The 15712-nt window shown below is 40.8% G+C and overlaps 1 protein-coding gene across 1 annotated transcript in view; it reads left to right on the top strand.

The window, feature by feature from the left end:
* The window catches only part of ZFYVE28 (zinc finger FYVE-type containing 28), a 2243904-nt gene that overhangs the window by 628169 nt on the left and 1600023 nt on the right, over window positions 1-15712 (top strand). Inside the window, exon 2 of the mRNA XM_044062894.1 lies at window positions 13320-13460. The gene's annotated coding sequence lies outside the window, so the exon portion shown is untranslated. The remainder of the gene's footprint in view (window positions 1-13319; window positions 13461-15712) is intronic.

The following is a 15712-nucleotide window of genomic DNA, read 5'->3' on the forward strand; positions in this document are numbered from 1 at the left end:
TCCTCCCTTATTTTCACATCCACTTCTAAGGCAGTACCTCAGAGGGGCCAGAAACAGAAGGCCTCTCAGGAGAGCATCAACGCCAACTTGGGACCTCAACTTTGTTCTGGAAAAGCTTACGCTACCACCTTTTGAGTCAGCTTTCTCAGCTGATTTAAAGTTTATATCATGGAAAACTGCCCTGCTGCTAGCAATTACTTCAGCCAGAAGAGTCTCAGAGCTACAGGCACTAATGGCAGTGGAGCCTTTCCTCATTTTTCATCAAGACAGAGTCTCTCTACAAACTAACCCCTCCTTTATGCCAAAGGTGGTATCCAGTGTGGCTCTAAATCAAACCATCGATTTACCCACCTTTTTCCCAAATCCACAGAACAAAGGAGAAAAACTGCTGCACTCTTTGGACATTCACAGGCAACTACGGTACTACTTGGATAAAAGTAAGGCTTTCAGAAAATCTGACCAGCTCTTTGTATCCTATGCTACAGCTTCACAAGGAAAGGCAATCTCAAAACAGACCATTTCAAAATGGATAGGACATTGCATACGTTTTTTCTACACTCATCATGGAAAACCGGTTCCTGCTAGCATAAGGCCCCACTCCACCAGGGCAGCAGCTACATCTACAGCCTTCCTCAGGGGGGTGCCAACCAAGGATATTCTGGAAGCTGCAACTTGGAGTTCAGTGCACACCTTCACCAAACACTATCACTTACCACTTTACTCAAGACTAGAGCTGGCTTCGCCACTGCAGTTTTGCAGGGCCTTCTAGCCTCTTCTAACCCTGTTTGATTCCACCTCCCATGCTTAGCTTTGGGATTCAACCCAAGTGTGATGACTGCAGCAGGGTAACACGATGAACATAGTACAGTTTTGTACCTACCATAAATGTAGATGTTCGAGTGTTCACCCTGCTGCAGTCCAGGTTACCCTCCCTCCATCCCCTCTGATCTAACTGAAACCTTTCTATGCCTTTATATCTTATACAACCTTTGTGGTGCATTTGCTTATAGCTGGAGGTATGTTTTGTTTGTCCTTCACTTTTATTATTGGTACTATGTAGTGACCTCCTATTGGGGGGGCACCTGACATCTGAGGCAAGAAAAACTGAAGAAAATGGCGTTGGATGCCTCTTGTATACCCCTGGCACACTGATGTCAAGGAAGAAGCGACAGCAACCGACGCCGGACCAAGACTTTGGAACTCAGGCCGACTGCGGGGACCGCCTGACGACAGGATAACCCAAGTGTGATGACTGCAGCAGGGTGAACACTCGAACATCTACATTGATGGTAGGTACAAAACTGTACTTTCTTTTCTTCCATCAAAATTCATGCCTCTGCCATTCCAACCATATCCCTGTTCTTCATCTTATCTTTTCCCACCCCCTGATGAAACAATTCCTTAGGGGAGTGATTCATGTCAGACCTCATAGGAGACAACCCAGACCTCCATGGGACCTCAGTTTTGTTCTAGAAGAATTGACACCATCTCCTTCTGTAGGTTCATAGGTTGATACTAGGCTATCTGCCCTAGGGCATTTATAAGCCTAGCCAGAGTGTGTTTGGCTTTCACCACCCTTTTAGATTAGTTGACTGTGCCTCTGTATAGTAGGTCAAAGAAGGTAACCCTTTTAAGGTTAGTTTACTGTACCTCTGTCAAGCAGGGACATAGAAGAGATCCCAGGGGTAAACTTACAATCTCCCATCCACTCGTCAAGATTTCTCTTGAAGAGGGTCAGTGAGGGGCTCTGCCTAACATGGATTGGGATTTTGTTCCAGAGTGAGGGGAGGCTCTTGGGTATGAATCTGTCCCTCCAGCATGTCCTGTTTATTTCTGTGCTGAGGTTCAAGTCCCTGGAGCGTGTAGCTCTAAGGGATTTGGATTTCCTGCGGTGAAGCATGTCCATTAATTCTGGGTTGGACATTGCTTTATACGTCAGACACAGATCGCCTCTGAGTAGGCAGTATGCAACTGAGTAGAACTGGAGTTTCTTTAGCCAAACTGCATAGGGCATCTGTTTGAGCACCTTGATCCTCTTGGTGAGGTACTTTTGGGGTCTTTCCAGTTGCTGCAGGTGTCGGGTAAGGTACATCCCAAATGGGGCATTGTATTCAATTATGGGCCTGATAAGTGATGATTAGAGGGGCACAATGACCTCTCTTGATCTAGATGTGAATCCTTTCATGATAAGGTGGGCTATATAAAAGGTCTTTCTAACCACTTTGGCAACATGATTGTCAAAGGAAAGGTTGCTATCTACTTGGGTCCCCAAGTCCCTAATTACTTCTGTACTTAATGGATTACCACCTATGTGGTAATTTGTGGGCACTTTGTTTTTCCCAAAGGGGATGACTATCCACTTTTTGGCATTTAGCTTTAGGCCATGGCTCTGGCACCAGTTATCCGTCTCTGTGAGACCCTTTTGGAGGATGCTTGTGTCAGCCGGAGAGTCGATTACGGCACCCAGTTTGCAGTCATCTGCGAACTTGGTCAGCCATAGTCCACCCGTGTTAGCCTGTACCTCGGAGAAATATATACCGAACAAGAGAGGTCCCAGGACTGAGCCTTGTGGGACGCCACTTGTAACTGGTTTAGAGTCTGACATGGCACCTGCTATTCTGATCATGTGGGTTCTATCCCTGAGCCAGTTTGCAACCCATCTTGTGACATAGGGGTTGATATTTAAGCTGGTGAGCTTATTTATGATGCCCGAGTGGAGTATTGTGTCGAAGGCTTTTGCGAGGTCCAGGTAGGCTGTGTGGACTACCTTCCCTTCATCTATGGCTTTGGTAACTGTTTCAAAGAAGTCGACCAGGTTCAAGAGGCAAGATCTGCCCTTAACAAAGCCGAATTGGGTAGGATCCAGTGTCTGGAGGTTCCCAATGTCTTTGATTATGATTTCCATGATGATAAGCTCCATAACTTTGCAGACCAGGCTAGTCAGGCTTATAGGGTGATAGTTTCTGGGGTTTGTTGTGGCACCACCTTTGTGGAGTAGGACCACTGTTGCTGTACGCCATTCCTTAGGTACATATCCTGTAGTAAGGCTGAGATTGAACAGTGACTTTATATGAGGGTTTAGTTCTTCTTGGAGCTCGTGTAAGATGCAGCCCGGGACACCGTCTGGTCCCATTGATGCTGTGTTTTATGCTTTGGAGAGGACAGCTCTCACCTGTGCATCTGTGATCTCAGGAAGGCTACACTCTGTTGGGATAGACATTTGCTCTTGGGGGGGGAGGGGGGGAGAAGTTTGCACTGAACCTTTCTGCCAGGATGTTGGCAATGTCTGTGGGTTCAGTGTATTTTTTGTCATAGGTTTCATAGGTTCATACTAGGCTATCTGCCCGAGGGCATTTACAAGCCTAGCCCATAGTTTTGTGGCTTACGCCACCCCTTTAGTATGGGGAACTATACCCATTATTTTGCTGTGAATCTGTCGAGCAGTGACACTGAGGTAATCCCTGGGGTATATCTGCGATCTCCCATCCATTGGTCAAGATTTCTCTTGAACAAGGCCATGCACTAACTCAGAGCATATCTGAGAGTTGCCTCCCAGGTTTCTGACATAACTGAAAAAGGCCTTGTGATTATCTTTAGAGTCTTGTGCAATTTTTTTTTGAAGCTGGCCTTAGATGATTTTATGAGGGATCGTAGTTTCTTGCTAGTACTGATCAGAGACTCCTTCTCTTTTTGGGATTTTGCTGTATCATGTAGTAGCTTTCTCCTTCTGTTGTATAGCTTATTTATGGCCGGGTTCCACCAGACAGGTCTCCTGCCTTTGGAGGAGTGAGTCTTGGTTTTATTTGGGATAGCATGCTCCATGCATTCCTGTAGGTGTCCATAGAATGCTTTTGTAAAGGATTCTGCATTTTGGGCCGTATTTTCCACTGGCCCGGGGGCTTTGAAGGATTTCACCTTGGTTTTAAGAAGTGTGAAGTTTGCTTTTGAGAAGTTCTTCACCGTGGTTTCCTTGGCTAGGGGTGGGGAACGGAGTACGGATGCCCAGTGAGATTAGTTTATGGTCTGATCTTACCAATGAGGGGTATACCTCTGGGGTGGAACATAGAGACCCCATGTTGGTGATGACCAGATCCAATATGTTTTCCCCTCTTGTGGGAGTGGTGACCAGTTGTTCCATAGCATTTGAGTTTTAAATTCTAGGAACCATTGGGCGAGGGTGTTTGGGCTTGTAGTTTTCCCAGTCAATGTTTGGGTAGTTGAAGTCACCCAATATAATGGTGTTTAGAGAGACCTTCATATTCTCCAGTGTTCTCAGGAAAGCTGAGTGAGGTTCCTGTGTTTGGGAGGGTGGTCTGTAGCAGGCTTCAAACTGAAATGCAGTTTTGCCCACTGTTAGTTGCACATGGATGGTCTCCGATGCTTCGTGCAGTGCCACTAACCTGGAGGTGTGGGTATCTTCTATAAATATGGATACTCCCCCTCCTTTTGTGGTTCGGTCCGAGTTTTGGGGCCGGAAATCATGGTATGAAGTATAACCTGTTAGTGCGGGGTGCTCTCGGAAGCTTTGAACCAGGTTTCTGTTACTGCACAGATATTGATATTCTCCATACTGAGGAGAGTCTTGAGTGTGTGCATCTTGAGGTTTAGACTTCTGGCGTTGAGCAATATTACCCTTAGTTTTTTTTTTCTTTGTGTTGTCTATGGAGGTGGGTTTGTCTTTTGAGCCTTGCCTAAAAAAGGCACTATGGGGATAGCAAGAGCCTTTGCCAGCATTCGAAAACCCAGGGGTGACAGGTGCAAGCCATCCCTAGCGAAGCAATGTGGCTTATCGAGCATGTCATCCCAGGCTGACAGACACTGGATCCCCTTTGAATGACACCAATACTTTAGCCAATTGTTAAAATTGATCATTTTGTCTTTATACTGTGGCATCATTCTTGGTGAGGGTAAGATGCTACTCAAGGTCAGGGTCATACCGGCCTGGGCTACATGATCAAAGAGCTCCTTTGTCTTTTTTCATGTAGTCCGGGGAGGTACATCTCAGGTCATTCACACCAGCATGGGTAATGATGGAGTCATATTTGTACTTGCTTTGGAGTGACCTGAGTGCTTGAGTTATGTGGCGCATCCTGGCACCCGACAGGCAGCTTACAGTGACCTTCTCCTTGTTCAGCCTGGTGAGTGGGACGTCAGTGTGTCTGACAATAGTCACCTATTACAAGTGTATTAGGTGTGTTTAGCCTTAAGGGCTGTGACGGTGTGGCACACTGACTTTGTGAGCTATGTGCTATGTGGGTATTGTTTCGTGGTAGGGGTTGCTTGGATGTCTGCTTTGGAGGTCTCTGCTGCTTAGGCAGATTTTTATTTAGAGCCTCCGAATATGTTTTTTTGTGTTTGTGTTTGGTTTGCTGATGCGATAGGTCTATGTGAGACTGGATTTGTGGTGTGTGTGGTTACCTTCTTCTCCTGACAGGCTGTGCCAGTACTGGGTTGAGAGAGCATAGCCTCCAGTTAATGAAAAATAAAACGCGTATCAATGGAAGGACAGCAGGAACACTAGTTTATTGTAAAAAATTGAGCACTTTTGTCCCTCTAACAGGGAATTTCATCAGAATAACCATCAAAACACTAACACAGAGTTAAATAGCCAGTATCATTGGTGTAAATATTACCAATGAAGTCTCTCAAGTTAATCACATGACATTTTTTGCCCTCATTCCAAAAATTCCAAAACAATAAACAACAAAAGGCAGTTAAAACCAAGCAGGAATGCACATTTTGTTAAAATTGAAAATGTAAAACATCCTAAAAACTTTAATGTGGTGTTAATAAATACACAAAACAGTAGTTATGTCTTTTGGCTTTTCCCGGTTAGGGGTCGCCACAGCGGAACTCCGGTCCGCTAATGATTGGCAGTAGATTTTTACATGCCGAGTTGCTGGCCCTGATGCACAACCTTCAACGAAGGTACGCCCATTCATGCATGTTTCCACACAGAAGACGCTCTAGCTGAGAATCGAACAGGACAACGTCTTACTGTGAGGCAACAATGCTACCGCAGCACCACCACCGCGTTTTATAACTGAGGGTATGAAGTAAAATGTGAAGGGAAAAGATGGGAGAGGGAGGTGAAAAAAATGAAAAAAGCCGAAACCCCAACCAACCAGAAATGGATGCTCTATAACATTTCAAACTCGTTCCTTAGAACAGGCATTAAGGAAACAGAATCATTCAGTCCTGGGGGAGGTAAACGGTCAATAAATTTTTCCAATCCCCCTTCTGCGTATATAGTATTTCCCGTATTCCAAAACTGAATTTGACAAACCCTTGACAAACAAGGGAATGTTTATATAGGGCATTTTTATCTTTTTTTTTTATCTGTTTTTGAAGGATCTTTCCATTTTGCCCACATAAAAACTACTACATGATTCACACATAGCCAGATATACTATCCTTTTAGTAAGACAATTTCCTTTCTTAAAATGAATTTCAGTATGTGTAAAATGTACTACAATAACTGCCTGACTTTTAACTATATAGGGGCTTTGACTGCAACTCCCACAAGGTTTGGTGCCATCCCCCACGGATAAGGTTTTTCAACACCTCTTGTTTTCCAGTAATTTTTTGAGGTTACTGCCAACTTTACTAGTGAAAAATGGCTTGTTTACCTACCACAACCTTAACATCATTGTTCACTCTGAATATGTTCCAGTTTCTATGTATAATATTTATTTCCCCCGAAAAGGGGCTATATCAGACAATTCAAGCTTTTTCAAAGTTGGTGATTAGGGGAAAGGTGCTGGCATCACTGGTGTGGGATAAACCTACACGCAATAAAGGTTTGTATGTGTTTCCCCATTCCCTGTATACATTCTTAAAAAAATATCATCCACCATCATTTTAGGGTGTTCCCTCTCAAAAAACATCACTTACTTTCAAAAATTCCCCTCACATCCTCAAAATGGGAGATCATATGGACAGTCCTTATTGCCTGCCCCTTAACTAAGCTCTTTTTCTGTGATAAGGCGTGGCAACTAGAAACATGAAGGTAGAAATTGCAGAATGTACTTTTATGATAAATATTGGACTTAAAACCATCATGATGGTGTGTAATAGTAGCGTCCAAATAATGTAACTTATTGGTGTTAAATTCAAGTGTGAACACCAAAATATTTGTAATGTGGTTCAAATATTTAATAAATTATATACTCAAATTTATTGAATAGTTGAACCACACCACTGCTAGTTTAAAAAAAAAATCACGTACTCTGATCTGTTCCAGTTTGCACATGCACAGACCCTAGTAAGGACACACTCTACATGCATTCAAGAAACGTAATGCACACTAAGTACATTCTTAAATAAGAAATCTGTTTGTGCCAGACCCCCCCCCCCCGCCCAGTGGGCCCCCTCAAGCCAGGGGGCCCTAGGTGACTGTCTTGGTCACCTAGTGCCGGATCCAGCTGTGGTTTGTGGAGGGTTGTTCTGTGCCTTCCTACCCCCAGGTGTCCTTTTAAGCTCTTGTACTCTTCCTTAGGTGAAGAACACTGCAACAGTTATATGGAAGGACATAGTACATCGTACCATAACAGTAGAGGTCATTCGCTTCACTGTTGCAGTATTCTGTCCCCCTCTTCTTCCCCTCTGTCCTGACTCTTGCCCTGTGTTCTGATTGCCCTCCTGGCTGAGGAGTCCTTCTCCTTTCTTCCTTTAGTTTTTCTTCTGGATGTACTTGTTTCTGTTCTTTCCCTGAGGGTGTTCTGTTCCTCCTGGGGCTATTTCATTTCTGAGTGTGTGTGTCCATACATCACCTTTATGCCCTACATTGCACGCAGGGGACATAAGCATGATGTAGGACACCTATAAGAGCTGAAGGTTTTAAGATACTGACCAGACATTAGGCTATCCTTGGCAGTTGATCCCTTATATGAAGAATACTACAACAATGAAGAGAAGGATATCTACTGTTATGTTAACATTTTACACAACTGTTCTTTTTCATGACCAGCACCAGTGAAAATGGAGTTAGTCGGTGTGTGTGTGTGTGGGGGGGGGGGGGGGGGCTGGAGAGTAGATGGTACACCCGGCATGGACTTAATTTATGGGGGCAGGGCTGGTAACTCGAGGTCCATAAGGACCAAAAAAACAAAAGATTAATTACTTGCACCTACTGGCAGCTTGACTCCATGTAAAAATTAGCAATGAGGGGAAAAAACAGAAAAAGAAAATAAACTTTGCAGATGTGAGAGGGAATTTGAAATTTTCACTCTGAACACAATGTACAGAATTCCCCTGGATAATTCTCGTCTTTAACTGAGAGCATTTGTTAATGGGGAAAAGCAAGCTAGTATCTCTGTAGATGCAAGAAATGTGGCATTTTTCATGCTCATCATTCCATTGTATATTTCAAGGCAATTTGTTTACAAAAAAAAGTACTTGTAGCTTAAGCCAAGGACATTAATCTAGACACCCACCCATGTAAAAACAAGGGAAATTATTATTTCAATTCTACATATAATCTGTATGTTTTTATACCAACCCCACCTTCCCAGGATCACAACATTATATTAACTTACACATACTTCTGCCCAGCCTTTTTATCTTACTGTAGTGCAAAGCCTATATTTCTTGCTATTAAATTTGTTTACTTTATCTTTAACATGTACAGCAGTCATTGAAAAGACCCCCCCCATTTAAAATATCCATAATACAAAACTGCTTTACAATGAAACATGAAGTCTATATGATATGTTTTATACTAAGAACAAAAATGGTTTTACTTTATTACTTCTTAACATTAATGACTTAAAGTGGGGTGTATGCTTTACAGTCCGCCCACAATAGCAATGTCAACAAAATTCCAATCTTTGAGTCTCTTTTTTTGTAAAGCTACATGCGTGATGCTTTAGTCTCCAGTTTATTCATTAATTTCAGGGTTGTTTCCTGATCATGCCTATCTGCCAACACCAGAATATGGTACATGTCCAAGGTACTCCTGATTATTCTGGTCAACTTCTGTGCTTTTTTTTTCTCTTGAGCAATTCCTTCAGAAGAATTTAAATGGTTTGACTGGCAAAGTCTCCCTGATAACCTTTATTATCAGAAGAATGAGAAGCAGAGTCCCCTTCTGCGTGCGGGCTGATTCTTTGTGGATAAACTTTTATTCCTCCTTAACCTGTTCTGCATCCAAATTGTCTTTGATCCCACATGAAAAAATATTCTAAAGACAGCTGGATTGAGCAGCTTGAATCTCGCGCCTACCTCTTGATATTCTTGATTACTAGGATATGTTTGCTTCTTTTCTGCCTGGTATGTAGTGAGTAATCTTTTTTCCACAAACATTGTGCTGTCTCCAATTTTAATATTTTTCCTTTCTGCCACTCTTGTTAGGATGAACTCTTTCTATTGCACCTTTACTAATATAGGTCTTGACTACTTTCTCTTTGCCAAGTTTAGAGCATACATTCAGTGTGTCCTTTCAGTTAACAAATCCTGCTGTGGAACAGTTGTTTATTTGGGCTTTTATAAAATTAATAGTCTCTTCCTTCCAGTTTCTCTGGTACAGCAGAAAATCTCAGGTTTTCTCGGTGCACTCTGTTTTCCAACTCTACTTTTTGAAACTGCTCTTGTTGAGAAGTCTCGTACTTAGACAGCTTTTAGTTCATTTCGGCCACTGATTTTTGCAGTCTTGAGAGCTCATTTGAACAGATAGTTAAAGCTTCTTTTTTTCCAGCTGTTTGTTATTCAAATTAATAGTTTCATTCAGTTGTTTCATTTATTTAATCATCTGTAAGAACACTTTATTTTTTTCCTGTAAACTACTGGAAGCCATCTCTTGTACCAAAGATGAAGCTTGAACAGCTTTTTGCTGAACAGTTACAGGATTCTTCACAGCCACTGTGTTCTCTCCACATTTTTTTACTGTTTTTTCAGGCAGTATCCATACTAGCCAGTAATTGAAATTTACTCAAACTAACAATTTCACTGGCACTTCTTTTCTCAGTTTTTGTTTTCATACTGAGAGAACTGAAATTAAGCAGTTGATCAGTGTACAGTAATCCTGGAAGCCCCAAATAGATAGGAAGGTAGTGACTATAGGAGCAGTGTGGAGAAGAGTGGGAATGAGGAGTGTAGTGCTTCCTGATTTGGTCAGACAGGTCATTTTTAAACCTGTAGTGAGAGTTTCTCTTATGGTTTGTGCGTGTGCATGTATGTTGAATTTCATGTCTTTATGTTGACTCCAGGTAATTTTTTTCAGTCTGAGTCATTGAGGATATTAAGTGAAAATCAGTCTTCTTGGGTATTAGTTGCTTGGAGATGAAAAATATTGATTTGGATTTGCTGGCTTTAAGAAATAGTTGTGGATTTGTTACCCAGAATTTTGTTAGTGAAAACCTCCTGGGTGAGATTTTTTTTAGATCTAAGTTTTGTGCTGAGAAAGTGATGCCAGTCATCTTCTGTGTATTGTACAGTAGTGGCACTTTTGATTGCTCTATGGAGGTCATTAATGAAGATATTAAAGGGAATAGGGCCAAGGAAGGATCCTTAAGGAAGACCAATTGATACTGGATGAAAAGAGGAGAATTCAGCCTGTGACTCAACTGCTTGAATTCTATTGGAGAGAGAGATGTGAAACAAGAGTAAGGAAGCATTAATAAGTTTGTGTAGAGAATTTGAGAAGGAGATGGTGATGGATAGCATCAAAGACTTTGAGTAAGTCAAGAAAGAGAGCAGATACAGTTACCTGCATTTCTCTGTATGCATTGACTGTATTTATGAAACTTAGAAGCATTGTGGTGATGTGATGAGGGTAAAAGCTGTGCTGTGTTTAGATAAGAAAATAATTTTGAAAGATATGTTTTTAAGTTACTTTTTTCAAGCACTTTGGATGGTAGGATAGTGAAGTAATTGACCTTTAGTTGGTGGGTGCAGGAGATCTTTGTGTAAAGGCAGGGTATAAGATTTTCTTCCATGCAACTGTGACTTGGGATTCCATGATGGACCACTTTTATTAGTGACTTTGGGACTCCTTGATGGAGCAATTTTATTAGGACAGAGTCATGGTAGGCTATTGCTTCTGACACTGTTTTATTGAATTCAGCAGGTAGATTGTCAGGTGCAAGTGTTGTGAGTTTTAGTTTTGAGAGAAGCTTTTTGATATTAGAGGTGGAAACTTGCAGAGCAAAGTTAATTATGGATCATCATCCAAGTGCAATGAAGCTAGCTGAGTTAGAATTTTTTGGGTTAAGTAAGATGACTGACTGAAGTAGGAGATGAAAACTTAGGGATGTTTCTGGAGTTGTTTTGACTGGGCTGGGTAAGTGACTGAGTAGTGCAACCTGTGTTCAGAAGCTGGTCTATGGAGGTTTAGGCTTTTGTTGGTTAGTGCCTTGTAGATGTGCACAGAAGTGTATTTTAGTTATAGAGTCGTAAGTGTGTACTAGGGTGATGACCACTGGGGTATTTTTAAATTAGCCATGTATCCCAAATCTCAGACAAGTTTTGGTACTGTTGGATTTAGCTTGGTTCCCAAGTTGTCTCTAGTTTGGAGATTAGATTGGGTTTTGTTCAAGGACTGTATTCTAGCATATCTCTGTCTCATTAGTTGTTTAGTGCTTCTGGATAGCCATGGGCAGCTTTGGTTTTAACTCACTTTGTTCTTAGTATGGCAAGGTTATTTAGAATGTTGAGAAATGTTTTATTGACTTCTAAGACTACCTCACCATGAGGGAGATACAGTTCCAGTTATAGACTTTTAAGGTAGAGATAAAAGTATTGTTTTGGTTGTGGGAGAGGTTGCAAACAACATTAAGGTAATGCTGCTTTTGGTCTGTTTGTTTTCTAGTAATTGGGTAAGTGGTCACTTAGGGAGTTGGCCAGTGAGTCTGAAGAACTAATTTTATTTGTGGAGGATATACGAATCTAGTCTATGACAGATCCTTTGTCCCAGTTCTTGGTATAATGTGTAGGAGTGGAGATTGCTTGTGTGATGTTGTAGTGGTTTGGTATTAGAAGGACTATCTGATGTAACTGAGAGCCAGTCAGCATTAAAATCTCCCTCTCTCTCTCTCTTTCTATTCACCATGCTTGTTTAGCTGATGAAGCAGATTTAGATTCCTGGTTCTAGTGTTTGTAGGACTGTTTGGTTTGTGGAGATGTAAAAGGTCTTGGACTACTGTATCTTTAATGGCCGAAAAGGCAAGGGGAGGATCGCCCCTAAGAAGTGTATAGGATGCTTATTAAAGGGACAGTGCTTCATGCCTCTCCTATTAGCTGTTTTTTTTTAAGACTGTGATCTTTCTAGTTGGGAACCTCCTGGGGTTTTCCAGTTGCTTGATTTGCTTAGTGTGATGCATCTTAAAAGGGGAATTATATTTGATAATAGGTCTGATCAATGCAGAATACAAAGGGATAAGAACATACTTTGATTTAGATTAAATACCTTTTGCAGTGAGCTGCATCAGGTAGAAAGATTTCCTAACCATTGTTTCAATGTGGTGGTCTACAGCAAAGGATTATCGGCCATATTACAAAGTCTCTCACTATGCTTTCATTTTGAAAGTGGTTGTTGTCTGTACTCTAAGATTGATAAATGGGTGAGGGTATTGTTTACCAAATGAAACAAAATTGTGCTTTGTTTTAACCCATTTTTTGAGTACCAGTTGTTGACGTTAGAGTTCCATTTAGAGCTTCTTCAACTCTAAGGAGGACTTTTAGGATGACAAGTTTTCAGTTGTCCACAAGCTTGGTTAGCAAGAATCACCATTTATAATTTGGAGAGCTGCAAAGCAGATGCCAGAGTAGCACTGGTCATCTTCATGTTAACTAAGGATGCACCTGACACTTTCACTACATGAGTTCTATCCTTCAGCCAATTTTCTGTCTACCTAGGAGGACAGTTTGGAGCTCATTCAGCTTGTTTATAATATTATAGTGTGGTATGGTGTCAAAAGCCCATGTGTGCACTACCCATGGGTTGTGCTACTCAAAGATGTTGACTTGAGTTTAAAATGTGCTTAAAATAAAAAGTGGTGTGGGGAAAAGTGTTCCCTCACAGCTAATTTTTTTGTTGCTTTCATATTCCTGAGTGGTTATCAATATGTGTTTCAGTGCAGACGGATTCAGTTTAGTGCAGGCTTTCATAAAGCACTTAAAGTAAATGGCATCAAAATTTTGGGACAGTTTTTTTTTTCTTTTAGCTAATTAATCATTAAGTTATTTTATTTTGTCAGCTTCTTAAATCACACACCAATTCAGGGTTATGAGTTAAGTCTGCTTTTTTGGTTTACCACGGACATTTTATCTAAATTTGAGTTGCTGAACAAAACTTGATTTCATCAGGTTTTCATTTTTTTCAGAGATCAGACCCACAACTTCTTGCCCAGTTCTACTATGCTGATGAAGAACTGAACCAAGTAGCTAGTGAATTGGATAGCCTAGATGGTAGGAAAGATCCACAGAGGTGCACACTATTAGTCAACCAATTCCGCTCATGTCAGGTAAGCCTGCCACTATTTGAATTTATTCTGGAATGAAATGTGTATTAATCAAGTTTTATTTTTCCTCTCTAAGTTAGAATATTGTGCCAACTATACAAAGTGTAATACATATATGGAGGAATGTTTATACATACTGGTTTTGAAAGACTTTGTGATGGGGTCAGAGCCATGTCAAGGTCAAATGAGGACCTAGGAAGGGTAACTGAGAGCCTTGCATTACTTGTCTGTCTTGCACCAGTTACCATAAAACACTGTTCATATCCATCAGCATTCATACTATTTATGTCTTTACTTGTGTTGTGATTATCAAAATTTGGATTTAATTTAAAACTTTTATTTCATTATTTAACAACATAAACACTGGCAGACATTAGCTAAACAAAACAAAACACTGTCATACTGAAATCAATCTTGGATTGAGTAACAGTAAACTTCTCTTCACTTGAAAGTTGCATTTATCAAGTACCTGTCTGACCGCTCTCTTTAAACTACAAGAGACATACCGGGATTCATAGCTCAATGGCATATAGTGAAGCACTTTTAGCAGTTTTGTGAAGGATGCAGGAATTCAGACGACAAATGTGCATTGCATTTGTTAACAGCTAGGGTCAGCCAACTTGGATGCAAGTGTCCCTTTTGATGGGCAGTCTCTGAGCCCTATCTGGTGAAGTGACTTGGTCAGAATATCACAATAGACAAATCTTGATGGAATTAAACCCTGTACTGCAGAAAGCAGTTCCTTAACAGTTCATAGAGTTACGTATTTACAGTACGTGCCAAACTGTTGTAACTCAATACAGTGCATTTCTCACTTGCTTGCCTTCAGAAAACAAGGTAAATAAAAATGTATTCATAATTAATTATTAACTCTAAACTCATAGACATCATGCTGTCCAGTTTATTCCCAGCCAAATAATAAACGCATTGCCAAGTCAACAGAACAAGGACTTTGGGTGGGTTGGGTATTGGTAAAATGGTGTTTACCTCACAGACACAAGGTCCAGGGTTTGATTTAAACCCTTGAAAGGGAAATTGACTAGGCTTAAAATGGCCCACAAGGGCAGCTAGTCTACTGCTTACATGTAAACCTATGAACTCATGCAGAAAGAACATTGCTCATACGATTATGCTCCTGTCTATTGCAACTGATTTTCTTCCTGTATACCATATCTCTTCTGGAATGCAAGAACCAAATGTTCATGCACACAAACACAGATGCCACTATCAGTTATAGACCCTTGGATGACTGCATACCCCTCCTATGTTTGCTTGTAATCAAATGAATGCGCAAATACATAATGACCTAGAAGTGTATTTCATTCCCTATTGTAAGAACCCTACAGTGCAACCTGTTGCCCTCCCAACCCCTTGATTTAAGAAACAGAGAGAAACCCAAAATTAGGAATAGATTTTAAATATTTCTCGTATATACTTAAAAAGTTTCAAATATAACAAGTTTTGCATTAAGCAGTATTTTCTGAAGGGTATAAAGCCTGAAACTCATTTTTACTGACTGCAGTCCCCAGCCTTTATCAGAAAGCCACACATTTTGTAAGGAACTGGCCATACAAATAAGAAGAATAAAACGTGGATTATTGAGAACTATGCCCTGTACGCATGGTCACTTACATATGACCGTCAGTTACAGGCACTTGTAATTCTCCACACCTCGGTTATCTTCTAGAGATCAAGTGAATGAATAAATTCATAAGTAATGGCCTAGAAAATGTATCTCACCTTGCTGCTGTCAAAACATACAGTGCATCTCATTGTAATTCCCCTCTGCTGTCTTAACTTTGTAACTCTGGAATCAGATACACAAATTTAAAATCAGGAACAGATTTTAATTATTTTTCTTGCATACTTAAAAAAAAGTTTCTAATATAATAGGTAATTGTAAGCATTATTTGAAGAATGCACAATTTGAAATACTTATTATTTAGTGACTGCAATCCACAACAGACTTCAGAAAAGCTATAAAGGAACAGACTGAAATACCTATCAAATTATTTGCTCGGGAATTCTGGACAAAGCCAAAAATAATGGGGAACAAATGTTAAATATTATTTGAGTTTGTTTTGTTAGCCAGGTAATCCAACTGGACAATGTATTCTTTTTCAGGGGCAATTCAGGAGCACTGTCTGGTTAAATGTATTGCTCAAAATCGCACAGTAAGCAAATGGATGTGGAAGGAGTAAAACCTGTACTTTTGACTGCAGGAAACAAGCAAACAGTTCATTAGAGGCTTAGAG

The sequence above is a fragment of the Protopterus annectens genome, chromosome 2.part1 (assembly GCF_019279795.1).
Source record: "Protopterus annectens isolate FY-2018-M chromosome 2.part1, PAN1.0, whole genome shotgun sequence".
Lineage (NCBI taxonomy): Eukaryota > Metazoa > Chordata > Ceratodontiformes > Protopteridae > Protopterus > Protopterus annectens.